Below are 20,964 nucleotides of genomic sequence, written 5' to 3' on the forward strand. Positions count from 1 at the left end.
TTCTACGTAAATGAACAGAAAAGAAAGCACAACAGATACTAAAGGTCATAATTCTTCCTTCTATCAATTCTATCTAATGGAATTAATTTGAGCGGCATCAGTGGTTTTGTGCCAAACAGTTGTCATTAGCTGTAAATGACAACAAAACTCACTGCAGTGCCTCAGTAGATTTTCATTTCCACCTCATCTGCTGCAAAATGATTGTGATAGTGCAGGACTCCACTCCCCAATGATCTTTGACATTACATGTGTGGGAACAAGTGGATGTAGCCCTTCCCTGATTCAGCTGGGTTGCAAATACCCAGCAGAATGTGTTTAATATTAGTGACTATCTTATTCGAGCTCCCTTACCCGCTGCAGGAATTCAGACACACTATATTTAACATTCCAGGAAAACACAAAACACGAACTTTAAAGTCATAAAGGTTGTTTCCAAAGCCCTCATCAATCCTGCAAGAAATTCAGCCCTACACCTCACACATAGCAGGATTAACCACTCACATCCAGTTCTACAGTTCAGATACTAAGGGCAATTAAACTCTCCCTAACATCCAACTCTAGAAGTTACACATTCTAGGGACAATTAAACTCTGCCAAGTATATAAATGTAGAATTAACACATTCCAGGGACAATTAATCCCTCCCAAACACCCAGCTCTGCAGTTCATACTTACTAATGGCTATTTAGCAGTTCACACTCACCATGGTCTAGCATGGGAAAATGCAGTCATTTTGTGGCACATTCAGCGAGGACGAGGGGGCATTGTTTGAAAGTTAGAGCTAGGCCTTTCACGAGTGAAAATAGGAAATACTTCTACACAAAGAGTGGTGGAAGTTTGGAACTCTCCTCTGCAAATGGCATTTGATGCTCGATCAATTGTTAATTTTAAATCTGAGATTGATAGATTTTTATGATCCAAAGGTATTAAGGGATTATGGGGCAAAGTTGGATTGTTATGACCGAGGTGGGAGGAGTGCGCTGTCTCATCTTTCCACTTCTCCACAGGTCACAACAGATATTTAAATGTTTACCCAGTAGCGATGTGGCCAATCGTATGCTCTACTCTTTATCCCAGAATAAAATACACCAACCAGGTTTCTTTATTAAACAAAATTATCAGTTTATTATCAAACAAGGTTATCGGGGGTAGGTGGTAATGTGGAGAAATCAGTTCAGCCATGAACTTATAGAAGGCGGAACAGGCTCGAGGGGCCGAATGGCCAATTCCTGCTCCTAATTCGTATATTCGCATGTTTGTAAAACTTACCCAGTAACGAAGCAAAGCATTAACACACAGATTGAAATATGAAAGTTCCCTTTTTAAATTTCCCCCATACACACACTCATACACCACTGAAAACAAAATACAGAAATCCTCTCTGCAGAGGTCTGTTACAAAAAAAGACAAAAAATATACTTTGGCCAAATACTTGCTAATTCTTGAAGAAAAAGGGGAAATATGGAAGGAAGTCAGTTGTCCCTTTTGGTCTGGCATCCGGGTATATGGAGACGGGTCACTGGGATCTTTTCAGAAGCAATTCGTTCTGGAAATGTCAAAAAATCATCTGGTAAGCTTTCCAGGACATGTGGCATCAGGAGTTACAGCCAACAAACACTTGCATTGCAGGGTTTTCCCAAAGACAGGAGGAAAGAGGAGCTGACACCCTGGCCTTCTCAGGGTCTCTTAGAGAGGTGCAGGCAAATGAATGTCTTCAACCAACCAAAGAGAAATTGAATAAACCAAAAAGGTCCAGAATCAGAGTTGGTCAATATAAATGTATGACTCAGTGCGTAGTAATCTCAGCTCCCGGGAGATTATAGGCTTTCAAGTGGGATAGGGAGTGTCCTCAGTACCATGCTCTATGACAGTGAGGCCTGTACAACGTATGTCAGCCAAGAGCAATGTCTCAACTCATTCCATCTTCGCTGCCTCCTGAGAATCCTTGGCATCAGGTGGCAGGACCGTATCTCCAACACAGAAGTCCTCAAGGCGGCCAACATCCCCAGCATATACACCCTACTGAGTCAGCGGCACTTGAGATGACTTGGCCATGTGAACCTCATGGAAGATGGCAGTATCCCCAAGGACACATTGTACATCGAGCTCGTCACTGGTATCAGACCCACCGGCCGTCCATGTCTCCGCTTTAAAGACATCTGCAAACGCAACATGAAGTCCTGTGACATTGACCACAAGTCGTTGGAGTCAGTTGCCAGTGATCGCCAGAACTGGTGGACAACCATAAAGGCGGGGCTAAAGTGTGGCGAGTCGAACACTTCAGTGGAAGACTTAGCTGTTGGCAGGAAAACAGACAGAAGCTCAAGGAGAGAGCCAACTGTGTAACAGCCCTGACAACCAATTTTATCTGCAGCGCCTGTAGAAGAGTCTGTCATTCTAGAATTGTCCTTTATAGACACTCCAGGTGCTGCTTCACAAACCACTGACCACCTCCAGGCACTTACCCATTGTCTCTCGAGACAAGGAGGCCAAAGAAGAAGAAGGGAGTGTATGTATTGTGATGCATGAGGCATTGTGTGGGACAAACTGGATGGAGCAGAGGATCTTTTTCTGTCTATCATTGTTCCTATGCATGTCAGGAAAGACATGAGAAACAACTTGACCTGATGTTCATAAATAACCCGGACACCATAGAGGCAATGGAAATTGTAGAACCCCTGAAGTACAATGATGATGGAATGATCAAGTCGAAAGTGAACTGGGATTCAGTTATACAAAGGACAAGAAGCTTGGTTTATGAGGGAATAAGTGAAACCAATGGATTGGAAGAGGATTTTCATCAACACTTCAGTGGAAGACAAATGGATCACCTGAATAATGCTGAACAAGCAGGACAAATCCATACCTCATGTCAGCAAGCTCAAACTAAACAAATAAAAAATGAAATGGACAGGATAATTACCTAGGAAAAAGCATAGCTGCTGAAGCAAAATGCAACAGTAATAAAATACTTTCAGTGCTACAACAGTAAGGGGGTTATCTAACAAATGTGAGATGATTGAAAGTTGCAAACTGACTTGAGACTGAATATGAGCAGGAAATGATAAATATTCTGACTAATTACTGCCTTAAATTATTCACAAAGGAAAACACACACAGCATGTCTTCACCCACCCACCACCTCCCCCCCACCCCAAAAAATAGAACTTCAGTCTAAAACAGATGGAAGTCCTAGACAGGCTGAAAGGGCTTAAAACAAATAAGTCCCGAAGATTTGATAGTATTTATCCCAGAATGTTGAGAGAAGCTGGTGAGTGGATTTGTCAGGCATTAACAATCATTATGAGGGAATGAGACAATGGGGAGATGTCAATAGATTGAACACAGGCTAATGTAGTGTCCATACCCATAATCCAAAAACGATGATCAAATAGATAAAGGTACCGACTGAAACCAAATTTCAGGATTGCCTGTTGAACAAGCTGGTGAACAAGGGTCAACATTTATATGTATGCACACAAGCCTCAGAAGGTGGCAGGACAAGTTGAGAAGGCTGTTAAAAAAGCATCTGGGATCCTTGGCTTTATAAATAGAGGCATAGAATACAACAGCAAGGAATTTACGCTAAACCTTCATAGACATGTCAGGTCTGTGACCTTTCATCACAACTGGCAAAAGTTAGAAACGTAATAGACTTTGAGTAAGTCAAAGGTGGGGGTGAGGGGCAGGGGGGAAGAAGAACAAAAGAGGTGTGTGATAGGACGGGGGGCAGGAGAGATTAAATGACAGATGTCACGGAATAAAAGGCAACGGGAGTGCTAATAGTTGTAATAAAAGACAAAACATAAATCCAGAAACGTTCTGCTTCTCTCTCCACAGATGTTACCAGACCTGCTGAGTATTCCAGCACTTTCTGTTTTTATTTCAGATTTCCAGCATCCGCAGTACTTTGTATTTCAATGTTTTCCTATGTGAGAGAATTTAGTCTTGAGTTCTGGCAGGTTCCCAGGACCATCACTGTTAGTGTACAAGACTCGGGGTATTGAGGCACCATGGTGCAGAAAATTTTTTAATGTCACATTTCAAACTTTCTTACAAATGCAATAAGACCTTAGGAACAATGAGAAGGAAAATCAGTCATTGACCTGGAGCCTGAAATCTCCAAGCAATTATAATTGTCCTGTGAATGGCCTCAACAGTTCACAACCAACTTACAGTTACCTGACCTTCCCCATTGGTGCCATGATTTTAAAGGGACAGGCCAAGTTAGCAGCGACACATTACAACAGTAGTCCAGACTGCAGATCACTTATGAACAGTGTCATGGGAGATCTGCTAGAATTATAAATTCAGAGATCCCATAGAATATAAATATGATAAGGCTCCATCACTGCCCTGCTGAGATAACATATCCCGACATTACAACAGTGACTACAACAAGAACAACAACTTACTTTTATTTACATCACACTTTTAATGCATTACAATTCCCTAGAGGCAACACAGGAACATTGTTAAACAGGCATTTGACACCGGGCTACATAAGGAGCTATTAGGACAGGTGACCAAAAGCTTGAACAACCAGGTGTGTTTTAAGGAGCATCTTAAAGGTAATGAGAGAACTAGAGAGGTAGGGAGGTTTACAGAGGGCATTACAGAATGTAGGGCTTAAGCAGCTGAAAGCCAATGCTGGGGCAATGGAAATCAGAGATGTGCAAGAGACCAGAATTGGAGGAGTGCAGAGATCTCAGTGTACTGAAGGGCTGGAGGAGATTACAGAGATAGTGAAGGACGACACCACTGGGGGAATTTGAAAACACAGGTGACTACACTTTAAAAAATATTTCATTGGCTGTGAGGTGCTTTGGGACATTCTGGGATCATAAACAATGCTCCCATTAAAATCTAGTTGTTGTGAGCAGCCTGTTTTTTCAGTGAGCGGTTCCTTTAAATTTTTTAGTGTGGCCATGCTCACGTTATATTTATCACAGAACAAGGCTTGCATGATACCATCCAGGCTGCTGCATGGCCGTGCACCTGTACAGCTTAGCAGAAACATTGATCATGAAAGGTGCTGTTATAAATACTAGCTCTATGAGCTAACTGAATACAAACCAGTGATATTCTAGGTATGTACGGCTCAGTGTTATTTCCCTTTGTGTATTTACCCACAAAGCCATCGGAGGGAGCTGTTTAATCTTTGTTAAGCCTATTCTAAATTGGAAATATTTAGTGATTCTGCAACTTTATCTGATTCTGTTTTAAAACAGGACAGATGACTCTCTGCTATTTTAGCCCTTTTGAAATAAAGGCTAATATCACCAACAGTAATTTGTCGCATGTTTCTGGTGACCTGTTTTACAGATACGGAATGGTGCAAATGAACAGCTTTTGCAGGGTCAGTTGTATTGATTTAAAATGAAACCGAGCATATAATGAAGGTTATGCAGTGGGTCAGACTGTCATTTAACGAGGCGAAAAGTGTCAAATTCCAACCAATCCGGATGGGAAGAAAGTCTTCTCCCTGATGGCTGGAGTGATTTTCACTAAAAATTTACAGTAGCTAATTTTGTTGGAGGAACGAAAGTGTTATTTTACATTTGAGGCTGCCTGTTTCCTGGCACCTATAGTTTCAGTTGGCTGTGACCAAGAAAGTACCTACACCAAAGCACAGGCACTCTCTTCACTATTACTCTTCCACTGCTGCTTCTGTGATGCTCAGCCCAATCACATTTAAGAAAGTTTAGTATCCGTATTGACTAATAACCCAGCTCTGCTGTAAGTACAAATTACTCTCTCAGATCCAGGGTTCGGAATGCAGGGATCGTTCCCTCCATGACACCCTCGTCCACTTGTCCTTTATCTCCACCACCTCGTCCCTTTCCCGCGGCACCTTCCCGTGCAATCGCAGGAGGTGTAATACCTGCCCATTTATCTCCTCTCTCCTCACTATCCCAGGCCCCAAACACTCCTTTCAGGTGAAGCAGTGATTTACTTGTACTTCTTTCAATGTAGTATACTGTATTCGCTGCTCACAATGTGGCCTCCTCTACATTGGGGAGACCAAACACAGACTGGGTGACCGCTTTGCAGAACACCCCTGCTCAGTCCACAAGCATGACCCTGAGCTTCCGGTTGCTGGCCATTTCAACACTCCCCCTGCTCTCATGCTCATATCTCTGTCCTGGGCTTGTTGCAGTGTTCCAGTGAACATCAACACAAGCTCGAAGAACAGCATCTCATTTGCCGATTAGGCACACTACAGCCTGCTGGACTGAACATTGAGTTCAATAATTTCAGAGCATGACGGGCCCTCCCTTTTTATGTTTAGTTATTTTTTCTTATTTTTTCTTTTTTATTTGGTTATTTTATTTTAGGTTTTTTAGTGTGTTTAGTTTGTTTCTACTGTGCCTATCCACTGTTTCTGTTATAAAAAAAAAATGTTTTAATGTTTGTGCTTGGAGTGCTTTGTGCTTTACAGTCTATTCACACCCTCTCTGCACTAACGCTTTGTCTTTCAGCACACCATTAACATACCCATTTGCCTTTGCTCCATGACCTTCTGGTCAGTTATTCTGTGACCTTGTCCTATCAACACCTTCTCCTTTGTTATCTCTTGCCCCACCCCCTACTTCACTTGCTTAAAATCTTTTACATTTCTAATATTTGCCAGTTCGGATGAATGGTCACTGACCTGAAATGTTAACTCTGCTTCTCTCTCCACAGATGCTGCCAGACCTGCTGAGTATTTCCAGCATTTCTTGTTTTTATTTCAGATTTCCAGCATCTGCAGTATTTTGCTTTTAGTCTAATGCCTTCTATTTAACTCACTGCCAGGTATCTACTGCCCTCTGTTGAACTTGCTGCCTGGCGTTTATGGCCCTCTATTTAACTTGCTGCCAAGTTTTGCCTCCAATTTAACTCGCTGCCCAGTGTCTACTGCCCTGTATTTAACTCAGTACTAGATATTTGTTACCCTTTATTTAACATACTGCCAGATGTCTATTACCCTCTATTTATCTCACTGTCAGGTGTCTATTGTCTTCCATTTAAGTCACTGTCAGGTTTCTATTGCCCTCTATTTAACACACTGCCTGCTTTCTGTTGCCCTCTATTTAACTCACTGCCAGGTGTTTATTACCCTCTGTTTAATTCACTGCCAGATGTCTATTGCCTTCTATTTAACTCACTACCAGGAGTTTATTGCCCTTCATTTAACTCGCTGCTAGTTGTTTATTGCTCTCTAGTTAACTCACTCCCAGTTGTCTATTACCCTCTTTTTAAATCACTGCCAGGTGTCTGCCACCATGTATTAAAGTCACTGTCAGGTTCCTATTGCCCTCTATTTAACTTGCTGCCAGTTTTTATTGCCACCGATTTAGTTCACTGCCAGTTCTCCATTGTGCTTCTATTTAACTCGCTGCCAGCTGTTTATTACCCTCTATTTAACTCGCTGCCAGCTGTTTATTGCCCTCTATTTAACTCACTGTCAGCTGTTTATTACCCTATATTTAACTCACTGCCAGTTGTTTAACACTCTTCCTAGAATTTCCTGCCTTCGAACGTATCACTCCCTGCCTGCTCTCTTTTTATCTCCGTCTCAACTATTGGCTATGCTCTATGTAATTTGCTGCTGATTATTGCACATCTTCGATGTAACTTACTGCTGGTTGTGGGTTTGTTTCTATGGAATTTATTACCTACTGACCCTGAAATTCGAGTGGAGTCCTCCTGATCTCCACTCATAAATTCTTTTGGATGGGATGTTAAACCGAGGCCCCGTTTGCCTTCTCAGGTAGACATAAAAGATTTGACCACACTATTCGAAGAGCAATGCAGTTTGTCTCTGTGTCCTGGCCAATTTCTATCCCTCGACCAACATTGACTAAAAACAGATTATCTGGTCGTTATCACATTGCTGCCTGTGTGTTATCCTTAGTGTAACTCAGGATCTACTAATACTCAGCTTCCATGTGACTCAGTTATCCTCTAAGTATGTTGAATGCTGAAATGTTTTTCAGTAACCAAAGGGTTAATACACTTCTCTGAACATGCAGACTAGCTCTGTGCAACCCAGTCACCCTCAAACTGGAACATGAACACTCCAAAAGTTTAACAGAAGAGGTCCATAAAATCAAGTAATTGCCCATATAATCCTATTCACCACAAACTCTGACCAGCAGTTAAGTATTGAGTGCAAAGAGGTCAAATAAAATCTCAGCCTGATATACTCTGCTTTGTGCCGTCCAATATTGCTGACACAGAGCTATAGTACTTCCAGTACAACACTGAACCTATGTCTTAAAGACAGACTGCGAGCAACTGCAAGCTAAGAGCATATTACAGTTAGTGCAGTGTACATAGTTTTCAGATGGTTGCAGCACTGCAAATAATTCTTTCTGAAATGCAAGCTCTCCCTTGCTGTCTGCCACATGCATACGGAGGCCAGCAAGGTGGATTTTGCAAAGCATGGACTGGGTTAGCCACGACTGAGAATCGACACCTGACATCAATATGGATGTAGGTGCAGTGACATTTACCTGTGTTGAAGCAACTGATGTTTGGAAATACTTCCCAATGTTTTTCTTAAATGAATCCAAGGTACGGAATTCCTTTATCTTTGCTGTAAAAAAAAGACTCTCTGTCTTCCTCTGCTTGTGGAAGTCTGGTAGTAAATGTGTTTGCCAAGGAATTTCCTGAATGATAATCACATGAGACTGAAGTCTCTGCAGCAGAGGCGAACTGAAAGACTAGCAAGTGGAATGCAGCAGGGAGCTCTGGCAGCCAGCCCTCAGCAACATGCAGGCATGATGAAGTAGCAGGATGCAAGCGCAGCACGAATTGAGAAGCAGTCCTCCTCTCTTCCCTGCCCCTCCCCTCTCTCTTTCCAAGGTCCTGACAGCTGAATGCTGTCCCCAGAAAGGCTGAGTCATACTTTATCTCATACAGCCTTAGGCACTGCCTTTGCCGCTCATTCCCATTGAGTTACAAGTGGGTGCCGTTGTGATATCAGAGGCTGCCAATCCTCTCAAGATGGGAAGCTCCCTTATCTTTACAGCCTCTGCACTTTTTCTCGTCAAGGACTCTGGGGATGGGAGATGTGAGGGGGTGAGAAGCGTACTGCAGTGTGAAACAATTAGCAACAGAAGTACAGCATCAGTGGAGGGAAAGGATTGAATCAAGCATTTTGACAGCTGTCAATTACTATTCCTGCATATTTCCATGCAGATTTGCTGATCAGATTTGCAGTTAAAGAGGAATTTTCGACTGCATTTAGTTCTCAGAATTTAATTGTAATAGCACCATACTGGCCGCTGAACAGACTTTGTGTCATAGCGATGCACTTTTTGCGATGCAGCGTGAAGCATCATATCAATTCATATCAATTTATTTTTTGGTCGCTACTGTGATTAGGTCACCGCCCATAGATGTATCACAGAACTCGCTATCCCATTTGTGCTCTTGTGGATTGTTACAGTGACATTTTATCAAACAACACTGTTCTGGAGCTAGCCACTGATCATTGTCCACATCAAGACTGAGGCCATTCACTGTCCACTGTCCATGGATCTACTGAAGTCAGACACTGATCACTGTCCAAGGATCTACTGAAGTCAGACACTGATCACTGTCCAAGGATCTACTGAGGTCATTCACTGTCCACTGTCCAAGGATCTACTGAAGTCAGACACTGATCACTGTCCAAGGATCTACTGAAGTCAGACACTGATCACTGTCCAAGGATCTACTGAAGTCAGACACTGATCACTGTCCAAGGATCTACTGAGGTCATTCACTGTCCACTGTCCAAGGATCTACTGAAGTCAGACACTGATCACTGTCCAAGGATCTACTGAAGTCAGACACTGATCACTGCCCATGGATCTACTGAAGTCAGACACTGATCACTGTCCATGGATCTACTGAAGTCAGACACTGATCACTGTCCATGGATCTACTGAAGCCAGACTCCTTTTCACAGAGACCACAGCAACCCCATTGATCACTATTCTCAGAAACACCTAAGTCAGCCACTGACTTCTACATTGAAACTGGAGTGAGCCACCTACCCTGTCTCCACGTGACTAAAACCGGTCATTGACCCTGTCAATTGAGAAAATGGAGCAGCCACAGACTCCACAATTAAACCTATGCCAGTGAATGATCCTCTACCCGAACAAAATCAGAATCAACCCAGAATAAGACCAGAGACAAGGACTGCTACTGTGTGCAATAAGAAAAGTTAGTCACTGGCATCGTCCACTAGATTCAACCATCAACCCTGTCCACAGAGAATAGATTCAGGTATTGACACAACTGAGGTGAGGGGAGCAGAGTTAACATTTCAGGTCAGTGACCCTTCATCAGAAATGGCAAAGATTAGAAATGTATTAGGTTTTAAGCAATTAAAGTGGGGGTGGGGCAAGAGATAACAAAAGTAAAGGTATTGATAGGACAGGGCCAGTTGTGATGAAGGGTTACTGACCTGAAACGTTAGCTCTGCTTCTCTCTCCATAGGTGCTGCCAGACCTGCTAAGTATTTCCAGCATTTCTTGTTTTTATTTCAGATTTCCAGCATCTGCAGTATTTTGCTTTTATTGACACAACTGAGCTCAGTAACTAAAATGAAAGATTATAGTTGAGATCCAGCACTCCATGGTTCAATGTGCTGCTGTTGTAACATGCTGATAGGATCCTCCACTCCCAATCTGACTACATTCATCTGAATCTGTGGTGGAAAATCCAATTAAACAGAAAAAGCTGGAAATGCTTAACAGATCAGGCAGCAGCTATGGAGAGGGGAAAAAAAACTCTGTTTCTCTCTCCACAGATGCTGCCTGACCTGTTGAGCATTTCTAGTATTTTCTGTTGAAATTTCAGATTTCCAGTATTCGTGGTATTTTGCCTTTGTCAAGTGTCCATCCCATTGGCTCCCTGCCAGATTTCTCTCAGAAGTGACAATAGGCAATATCAATATGTTTGTGCAAATACAGTCAGCATATTCAAAGTGGGCTGCAGTGACAGGATGATGGCAGGCAATGATGTCTGGGGAGGCGGTGGCGTAGTGGTAATGTCACTGGACTAGTAATCCAGAGCCCAGGTTAATGCTCTGGGGACATGGGTTCAAATCCCACCACGGCAGATGGTGAAATTTTAATTCAGTTAATAAATATGGAATTTAAAAAAGAACTAGTCTAATGATGACCATGAAACCATTGTCAATTGTAGTAAAAACCCATCTTGTTCTCCAATGTCCTTTAGGGGAGGAAATCTTCCCTCCTTACCTAGTCTGGCCTGCATGTGACTCCAGATTTACAACAATGTGGTTAACTCTTAAAATGCCCTCTTAAATGGCCTAGCAAGCCACTCAGTTCAAGAGCAATTAGGGATGGGCAATAAATGCTGGCCTAGCCAGTGACGCCCACATCCCATAAACAAATTTTTAGTCATGTGGAGACAGGGTAGGTGGCTCACTCCGGTTTCAATGCTTCATGCAGGGAACACCACGTGCTCCTCGTGGTCCAGTGTGCAAGAGAGGACAATCAGCTTCACTCCAGTGCTTCAGGCATGCGAGGCTTGTAGTAGCTATTTTCCTCGGTGAAGGTGGGAATCCCACTGGGACGCTGCCAAAATTGCCAGAAATTCCACTGGGGTCCGTGACAGAGAAGATGGATTGGCGCAAAGCTCACCGTATCAACTATGCGCTGCTTTTCAGCCAGAGTGGACAATCAGGCTAAATATGTCACCACATGATGAGGGAAAATATAACCGGACAGCCAAAGGCTACCAAATTACCAAATCTACTGGATATCATCCCATGGGCAATGTGATGTGCAGCTCACTGGAGGAGGGTTAGACTGTTTGACACCTCCGTTTTTGTTTCCATCTTGAACGCTATCTGCGAGGTGTGAACCATGTGCTAGTAATGGTGGGGCTGGTCTACACTAGTATCAGCCGGGCTCGCCTGGCATCAATGGGCAGATCCTTCTTGGTTCCGCAGACATGGGTTTGGAGTTGGACTGGAAGGAAAATTAGGAAATCTCACGTCGGTCCACTCCCCAACATGTTCCTGCCTCCGAGCAATCTTGCCGGGGTCTGCCCAGCACTGGCTACTCACCTGACAGCAACGGGAAACTTATTATCAATTAAGTGCCCACTTAGGGGAAAATTGGTGACACCGCCAGGATCTTTCTGGCAGTGGACGGACCCCCCACTGAGGCCAAAGCATCCCCACCCTCCCCACCCCACCAAAGCACCAAGGCCATGACTGCTGACCATCCTCTAGAGCATGGTTGACCAATATACAGCCCACGGGCCAGAATCTGGCACTCCAAAGGTTTCCATCCGGCCAGCGGATGTAAACTGCCAGAATGTCAGGCACCCTGGTGGGCAGCTGTATGTTTTTTAGGACCCCGCTCCCACACAACTTGGCTGCGCCCAGCAGAAAGGCAGCGTTTACAGCCTGCCTTTCTTATCCACATTTATGGGGAGTGGAGAGCAGGGAGCAGGGAACGGGGAGCAGAAAGTGGGGTGTGGCGAGTGAGAGTGACACACAGAGAGACAGAGGGACAGAGAGAGCGGGGGAGAGAGACAGAGAGAAAGGGGGAGAGTGAGATACAGAGAGAGAAGGTGAAAGGGAGAGACAGAGAGGGAGGAGAGACAGAGAGAGAGAGGGGAGAGAGGTGAGGGGGGAGGGGGAGAGAGAGACGGGGAGAGAGAAAGATGTAGGGAGAGAGAGAGACGGGGAGAGAGAGAGATGAAGGAGAGAGAGAGATGGGGATATAGAGAAAGATGGAGAGAGAGATGCAGAGAGGGGAATGAGAGAGAGGGGAGAGAAAGAGATCAAGATCACTCCTGACAGATGGACATCGATCTGGAATACTCTGCATCACTATATCAAGTGTGTGGGCAGAGATTGACTACTAATGCCAGCAAAAACAATGCTAGGTGTGTCACTAAATCAGTATTCAACATAGTGACGAGAAAGTAAGTCAATAAATTAGTCTTCTCATTTAAAGCTTCGTCACAAAAATGCACATTTATTGTTGTTTTGATTAATAGTAAGATAAATGTTTATTGCCCTTATCTTTCCGAAATTTTCTCACCAGGCCCCCTATGTAAGACAAAAATTGTAATGTGGTTCCCCCACACAAAAAGGTTGGACACTGCTGCTCTGGAGGGATACCCCTCCACACTGATGACCTGACAGCTATGGCCACACTTACTTTGAAAAATTTAAGAAACCTTCAGAGAGCGCCTCCATCTTGAGGTACCCTCACGGTCCCCCACCTACCTCTCCCAGTGGGGCTGCCGACTGCCCACAGCCTCGGGCACACCGATTGGCCATCCCACTTGTTGAGCCCACCCACCATCCCTAATTGGACAGGGCTGCCAGAGGTGGCCTGTTAATTGGCCACCTCCAGGAAGATCACGCAGTTGGGTGGGATTCGGACACCATCAGAGTCGGGATCCGCACATGGTCCCGACACCTGAGAATCTGCTAAGAGGAGAAGATTTCGCCCCATCTGTTTAAACAAATTAGAAACTTTCTCCATATCATTATCAAGTTTTAGGTTACAAAGCACTTCAAACGAGGGTCAGAACCCAGAGACATTTGATAGATGTGTTCGAAATCTTGAAGGGCTTTGACAGTAAATAAGTTGAAACTGTTTCCAGTGGCCAAACAGTTGGTAACCAGAGGATACAGGTTTAAGGTAATTGGCAAAAGAGGCAGAGGAAACATGTGGAAACATTTTTTTAACGTGGTGAGTTGTTATGATCTGGAATGCACTACATGAAACGATGGTGGAAGTCAATTCAGTAATAATTTTCAAAAGGGAATTGTATGAATACTTGAAAAGGAAAAGAATTGCTGGGCTGTGGAGAAAGAATAGCAGAATGGGAATAATTGGATAGCTCTTTCAAAGAGCCAGCACAGACATGATGGGCCAAATGGCCTACTTTTGGCTATATCATTCTATGCTTCTACGAGAGGCTGCAAAGAGAAAGGACACCGAGAAAAATCCAACACTGTTACAGATAGCCAGAGAGAGGTTGACTGTTAAAATAAATGGAGGACAGACCGAGAGGAAAGAAAGTTGTAATGCAGAATATAGACAAAAACAGCAAGAAAGAACTTGCTTTATGTAATGCCTTTAATAACTTCACGATATACTAAAGGGCTTTACAGCCAAGAAAGTACTTCTAAAGTTGAGGGATAAATATTGTCCAGGACACTGGAGAGAACGACCCTGATCTTCTTCTTCCAAAAGCGCCACCGAATCTATTACATCCAACTGAGTGAGCAGACAGGGCCTCTGACAGTGCAGCACTTCCTCACTACTGTACTCAGCCTAGATTTTTGTACTTAAATCCGTGTGAACCCACAACCTTCTGACTCAGAGACAAGAGCAGGTGAGCAGAACAACTAACAGCTGATAGAAATGAAAGGTGCACATATGAGACCTGCAGAGAGTTTCTTCTCTCTTTGTTTCCCTGAGAGCTAGGAATTCTGTCTGCATCAGAAGTGCTGGGGCAGCCCACACACTTCACCAACACTGTGTTTTACAAACAGCCCAGAATGTATGAATTATTCAAAAAGCCCACTCTCAAACTGTGTTGATCTTTTATTCTCCACCCAGCACCTTGTCTCTTGGAGCTTGCATTGAAACAAACTTTATCAAATCGTGTGATTTAACCATAAAAGCTTATCGCGATCTTTTTCCTCGGATACTTGTTGCTGATAAAAAGCTCCCATAATGGATGAATCTCCTCCCGTAAACTCCACTTGTATATATTGTACAGCATGGAGTATATTTCAAGGCATCAGTGGACCTCAGGGTTGGGACAACACTGCAGTTTGTGGCAACATTTCAATCTCTTGATTACTTTCGACATGTCAGCGATTCCAGCCTTTGTCTTATCCTACGCACACTCTCCAGTACGGTATGGAACAACCTGTGCATAATCCTCATATCCAACCAGACACTAAGTCCAGAGTTCTACATTTACTAACTAATGCTCACCCACACATAAAATGATAAGGTGCACCAACAGCAACTTGTATTTATATAGCGCCTTTAACATAGTAAAACATCCCAAGGCACTGCACAGGAGTGATCCCAACAAAATTTGTCACCAAGCCACATAAAGAGATATTTAGCGCGGAGCTTGGTCAAGAAGGCAGCTTTTAAGGAGTACCTTAAAAGAGAAAAGAGAGAGAGTTTGGGGAGGGAATTCCAGAGTTTAGGGCCTAGGCAGCTGAAGGCATGGCCAACAATGGTGGAGTGATTAAAATTGGGGATGCAGCGGAGCCCATAATTAGAGCAACACAGATACCTCGGAGGGTTGTAGGGCAGGAGGAGATGACAGAAATAGGAAGGGGTAAGGCCATGCAGGGTACTGAAACAAAGATGAGAATGTTTAAATCAAGGTGTTGCTTGACCGGGGGCCAGTGTAGGTCAGTGAGCACAGGGGTGATGGGTGAACGGGACTTGGTGCAAGATAGGACACATGCAGCAGAGTTTTTTATGACCACAATTTTACGGAAGGTAGAAAGTGGGAGGCTGGCCAGGACTGCGCTGGAATAGTCAAGTCTAGGGGTAAAAAAGCATGGATGAGGATTTTGGCAGCAGATGAGCTGAGGCAGGGGAAGAGTTGGGTAATGTTATGGAAGTGGAAATAGGTGATGGTGTGAATATGTGACCAGAAACTCATCTAGGGGGTCAGGTATGATGGTGGTCAAACCAGCTGGTTGCTGTGGCTTTAGGGAGGATTCCAGGGGGTAAATGTGTGCCACTCCTGAAGTGTACATAAGGTAACTATGAGATTGTGAAAAGTCGTGTAAGTATAGGGAGCAAGTTGACAAGTTGAGGACAGAGCTGGCCTCGGAGCTACGTACCTGAATACAGAAACCAGCTTTGAGTAGTCTTGAGTTTGTGGGGGTTGGGGGGGCGGTGGTTGGGTGTTGATTTGTTTAATGAAGTGCCATCAATTGCTGACATCTTGAACTGGGACCAATTGTTGTTTTGGGTGTTTCGCATTCACATTGAGGCTGTGATGTGGGCTTCTTGTTCAACTTCATTAATATGGAATAGGGTTCCATCCAGCAGAGAGAACTGACCCAATCGCAAATAGTCTCTGCAATATGTCCTGATGGAGCTGATGAAGGCTTTCAACCTGAGTTAAGTCCTTTGAGCCTGGTGCACCCAGCAGCACAGTCGTGAGGTCCTTGCTGCTCAGAGGAGATCTTTGCAGCCTGCAGTCCGAGAAGGAAGGACCATTCAAGCCCACCAGCTATGAACTGGCTAAGCAAGTTAACAGCCATTATAGGGGCTTCATTGTAATCATTTACACCTCCCCTCGACCCATCCTTTGTTTCTTTACTTGTCCCCATTTGCCTTGCACTATTATTCCTTTTGTTACTTTATCATTTATGCCATTAACCCAATCACAGACCTTTCCTCACATCCTTCACTCACACTTTTTCCCTGATTCTGTACTTGCTTAAGAACTGTTAAATCTCTAACTTCTTCCAGTTCCAAAGAAAGGTCGTTGACCCGAAACATTAACTATGTTTCTCTCTCCACAGATGCAGCTAGATCTGCCGAGTATTTCCAGCATTGACTGTTTCTATTTCTGATTTCCAGCATCTGCTCTATATTACGTTTGTTAAAGGGGCTTTGTTGCTGGGAATGTCTCCTTTGAAATTGAGGAATGCTGTACAAACAGTGGCCAGTTAGGAACATCAGAAGTGATGTAACGTGTGTGGGATGTCAGTTTAGATGTGGCTCAGTTGGTACCACATTCGCCTCTGAGTCAGAGACCTGAGCACAAAATATAATCTGACACGTCAATGCAGTACTGGGGAATCATTGCACTGCCAGAGGTTTTGTGTTTTGAATGAGACATGAAACCATGGCTCTGTCAGTCCTCTCGGGTGAACGTAAAGATCCCATGGCACTATTCGAAGCAAAGCAGGGGAGTTCTCTCTCCTGTGTCTTGGACAATTTTTATTTCTCAACTAACATCACTAAAACAGATTAACTGGTCATTATCACCTTCCTATTTGTGGGACCTTGCTGTGCACAAATCGGCTGCCACATTTCCTACATTACAACAGTGGCCTACAATTCAGAAGTACTTAAAAGTACTCAATTAGCTGTTCAGTGCTTTGGGATGCCCTGAGGACAGAAAGGGTGATATGTAAATACAAACTCTTTTTTTGTGTGGAGGTAACACTATTGTTCTGAGCTGTGCACACACTGGGAAATCACAGGTATGCTGCTTATGATCTTCCATCTATTGCTAAAGTTCCCACTGCTGGCACATGCTCAGAAAGTGACTCCCTATAAACTAGGAATTATTGTTGAAAATGTTGCTGGATGAACAGTTAACCCTTTCGCAGAGCAACCTTTTGTCGTTAACCATTAACCCGTTTAAAATAAATGGGGTTAATTCCTGTACTAAAATAGCAGACTTTGGCCTTCCTATACCTTCCTCTACCCTCCTCTACCTCGTTGTTTTTGCCCAGCCTTAGGCCCCACTCCCGTCAAACCCCAGGCCTTGGTTCACATTTGCCTCCAGGCCTCAGCGCCCTGGCCTCTTCCAGCCTAAAGCAATATTGTATATTTTCGAAGTTTCAGATATTAACTGCTATCCCCCTCCCCCACCCTTGGTAGATACCAAAGGCTCATTGATCCAAGAGCAACATTTAATTTATGGTTTCCTCCCAAAAGCATTCATTTGCCCCTCACTCATGTTTGGGAAATGCAAAATCTTCTTCTTCTTCTTTGGCCTCCTTGTCTCAAGAGACAATGGATAAATGCCTGGAGGTGGTCAGTGGTTTGTGAAGCAGTGCCTGGAGTTGCTATAAAGGCCAATTCTAGAATGAAAGATTCCTCCACAGGCGCTGCAGATAAAATTGGTTGTCGGGGCTGTTACACAGTTGGCTCTCTCCTTACGCTTCTGTCTTTTGTTCTGCCGACTGCTAAGTCTCTTTGACTCGCAACACTTTAGCCCCGCCTTTATGGCTGTCCGCCAGCTCTGGCGATCACTGGCAACTGACTCCCACGAGATGTGGTCAATGTCACAGGACTTCATGTCGCATTTTCAGACATCTTTAAAGCAGAGACATGGATGGCCGGTGGGTCTGATACCAGTGACGAGCTTGCTGTATAATGCATCCTTGGGGATCCTGCCATCTTCCATGCGGCTCACATGGCCAAGCCATCTCAAGCGCTGCTGGCTCAGTAGGGTGTATATGCTGGGGATGTTGGCTGCCTCGAGGACTTCTGCGTTGGAGATACGGTCCTGCCACCTGATGCCAAGGATTCTCCGGAGGCAGCGAAGATGGAATGAGTTGAGAAAGTTCCCCAGCAGGAACAAATGTTCTGTATTAGGAATGCTACTAATGATATTATGGAGTTCCTCGTAGAACTGGTCTTTAACTTCAGGTGAGGAGCAGAGTGTTGGAGCATAGATGCTGAGTAGGTGTACTGGACCAGAGGTGGTGAGCAGTTGGATGGACAGTATGCGTTCTGAGCCATTTGAAGGTGGCTCTATCATGCTGAGCAAAGAGTTTCTGATGGTGAAGTCCACTCCATGCTGTCTTGGTTCTTCAGGATCCCTACCCTGCCAGTAGAAGGTGTAGTCTTGCTCTCTTAGAGATCCGCTCGCAGGGAGGCGTGTCTCCTGAAGTGCTGCAATGTGCACATTGAGTCTATTGAGCTCATTGTTAATGATGGCGGTCTTCCGAGAGTTGTTGATTTGTGTAAGATCTTCCCTCAGTCCAGGATACATAGTTCTGACGTTCCAGCTTGCAAAACGAAGGGCTGATACCTTCTTTCATTTTTTTGTGGTGCTGTTTAGTGCGGTGTTACAGTCCACTTGTTGGGCAATGACCCTGAGTTCCAAGCACCCATTGAAGCAGGTGGACTGTGGCGGGACAGAACCTTTCTGACCAGGGGCTGCCCGGTTTGAGGTGGGCGGTAGCTGTCCAGTGAGATGCGATGACCTCTCCCACCGACAAAAGCAACCCGTGGCGCCCAATCTCTATGCCAACTGAGCTGGACTTAGAACCTGTAACTGCTGCCTTCCATGTTGTTTTGGTCGCTGTGAGGCGACTATGGAGTAACCTCTCCATGGTGCATGCCTGGGCAGATGTATGGAGGTTGTGAGTTGCCCAAACATTAAAACCCCCCCTCTCGGTCTTCCCAGTGGGGTCCAAAGGAGTGCCGAGCATGATGTTTGGCACTGGTATGGCTGCAGGAACGGCTGGAAACATGCCAGAGGTAACACATGACCGCCTTCGGGATTCCGCTCCAGATTTTCTCTTAGGGTTTACTCCCTTAGCCTTGGTCTCTCCCGAGACGCCCACAAGGCAGTGGGATTGTTAGCTCCTATCCCTGAGCAGGGGCACTAACAAGTAAACTGCGCGATTTCATGGAGGGAGAGGACAGGGGGGATGGGGCGCGAGGAGGAGGGGGTGCGAGAGAGGGGGAGGGGGTGTGAGGGGGAGGGGGTGCGGGGGAGCGGGAGATGCCGGAGGGGTGCAGGGGAGGGGGGAGGGGTGCAGGGGAGAGGGGTGGGGGGAAGGGGGTGCGAGGGGGGAAGGGGGTGCGAGGAGGGAAGGGGTACGAGGGGGACGGGGTTCAGAAGGGGGAGGGGGAAGGGGATGCAAGGGTGGAGGGGGTGGGGGGAAGGGGATGCGAGGGGGGTGAGCATTCATTTGCCCCTCACTCATGTTTGGGAAATGCAAAATATTAATTATTTTATTGACTTACGTCATTAAGGATGTCATCCTCACTGTGGGGTTATAACGTGGCTCTCAAATAGCAAAAGCACAAGCTACTTAAGAAGAAAAAAGAAAGAATTTCCATTTATATAGCACCTTTCACAACCTTAGGTCGTTCCATAGTGCTTTACTGCCAATTAAGTACTTTTGAAGTGTAGTCACTGTTGTAATGTAGGAAATGTGCACACAGGAAGGTCCCACAAACTAGATAATCTATTTTGGTGATATTGGTTGAGGGATAAATAACCTTTGATACTCATGATTATAACAATAATATATGACACGTCTCACAAGCAAGATAAAATAAAACAGCTTTTAAAGATTAAACCTGGATTTAATTTCCTCTGTGCCCTGTTCTGAAGGCATCCAGTATGTTCATATATATTTCTGTCTGTGCTGTTTGAACACCAACATTAACCTGTTTAAAATGGCATGTCTGGAGTGTGAGCAGCACAAACAGAAACTTACATATTTATTTATTTAGAGATACAGCACTGAAACAGGCCCTTCAGCCCACCAAGTATGTGCTGACCATCAACCACCCATTTATACGAATCCTATATTGATCCCATATTCCTACCACATCCCCACCTTCCCTCAATTCCCCTATCACCTACCTATACTAGGGGCAATTTACAATGGCCAATTTACTTATCAACCTGCACGTCTTTGGCTGTGGGAGGAAACCAGAGCACCCGACGGAAACCCACACGGTCACAGGGAGAGCTTGCAAGCTCCGCACAAGCAGTACCCAGAATCAAACCCAGGTCGCTGGAGCTATGAGACTGCGGTGCAAACCACTGCGCCGCCCTAACATGTGTTTATTACTGGCTGTGCCAAAAATAGTGATTAGAAATAATTAACCTCAGTATCAACATCAAAATTGGTGACTTAGGTCATTTCAAAATACTTGTAGTTGCTGTAGAACATTTTGAACTAATCACATTACTTCTTGATGGGTGTCTTTCTGGAATTCTATTCTGGCAAGAGGAGGAGGAAAGGGAGCAGACACAGCTGCAGCTGGAGAGAGAGCAGACAGAAGGGGGCATGCTCGAAGGGATCCCTACCTTCCTATCAGAATTTAGAGGACCGGAACATTACAGCTGCATTTCTCTGAGGAGCAGTGCACTATAGGCAGGCTGTGACAAAGTTGTGTCACCTCATGTTACAGGCCCTGCAACCAGCTGGCACAGGTAGCACAGCACTCGC

The 20,964-nt window shown here is 44.7% G+C and overlaps 2 protein-coding genes across 7 annotated transcripts in view; one reads left to right on the plus strand and one right to left on the minus strand.

The window, feature by feature from the left end:
* LOC137382821 (apoptosis-inducing factor 3) overlaps positions 1-20,964 on the minus strand; it is a 143,714-nt gene that overhangs the window by 120,947 nt on the left and 1,803 nt on the right. For 5 of the 6 annotated variants that reach the window (XM_068055300.1, XM_068055301.1, XM_068055302.1 and 2 more), the window contains exon 1: positions 8,501-8,838. The exons of the other annotated variant lie outside the window; for it this stretch is intronic. The gene's annotated coding sequence lies outside the window, so the exon portion shown is untranslated. Of the gene's footprint in view, positions 1-8,500; positions 8,839-20,964 lie in introns of those variants that run through there. 6 annotated transcript variants of the gene reach the window in all.
* lztr1 (leucine zipper like post translational regulator 1) overlaps positions 8,933-20,964 on the plus strand; it is a 340,836-nt gene continuing 328,804 nt past the window's right edge. Inside the window, exon 1 of the mRNA XM_068055296.1 lies at positions 8,933-10,309. The gene's annotated coding sequence lies outside the window, so the exon portion shown is untranslated. The remainder of the gene's footprint in view (positions 10,310-20,964) is intronic.

This window comes from Heterodontus francisci, chromosome 23 (genome assembly GCF_036365525.1).
Source record: "Heterodontus francisci isolate sHetFra1 chromosome 23, sHetFra1.hap1, whole genome shotgun sequence".
Lineage (NCBI taxonomy): Eukaryota > Metazoa > Chordata > Chondrichthyes > Heterodontiformes > Heterodontidae > Heterodontus > Heterodontus francisci.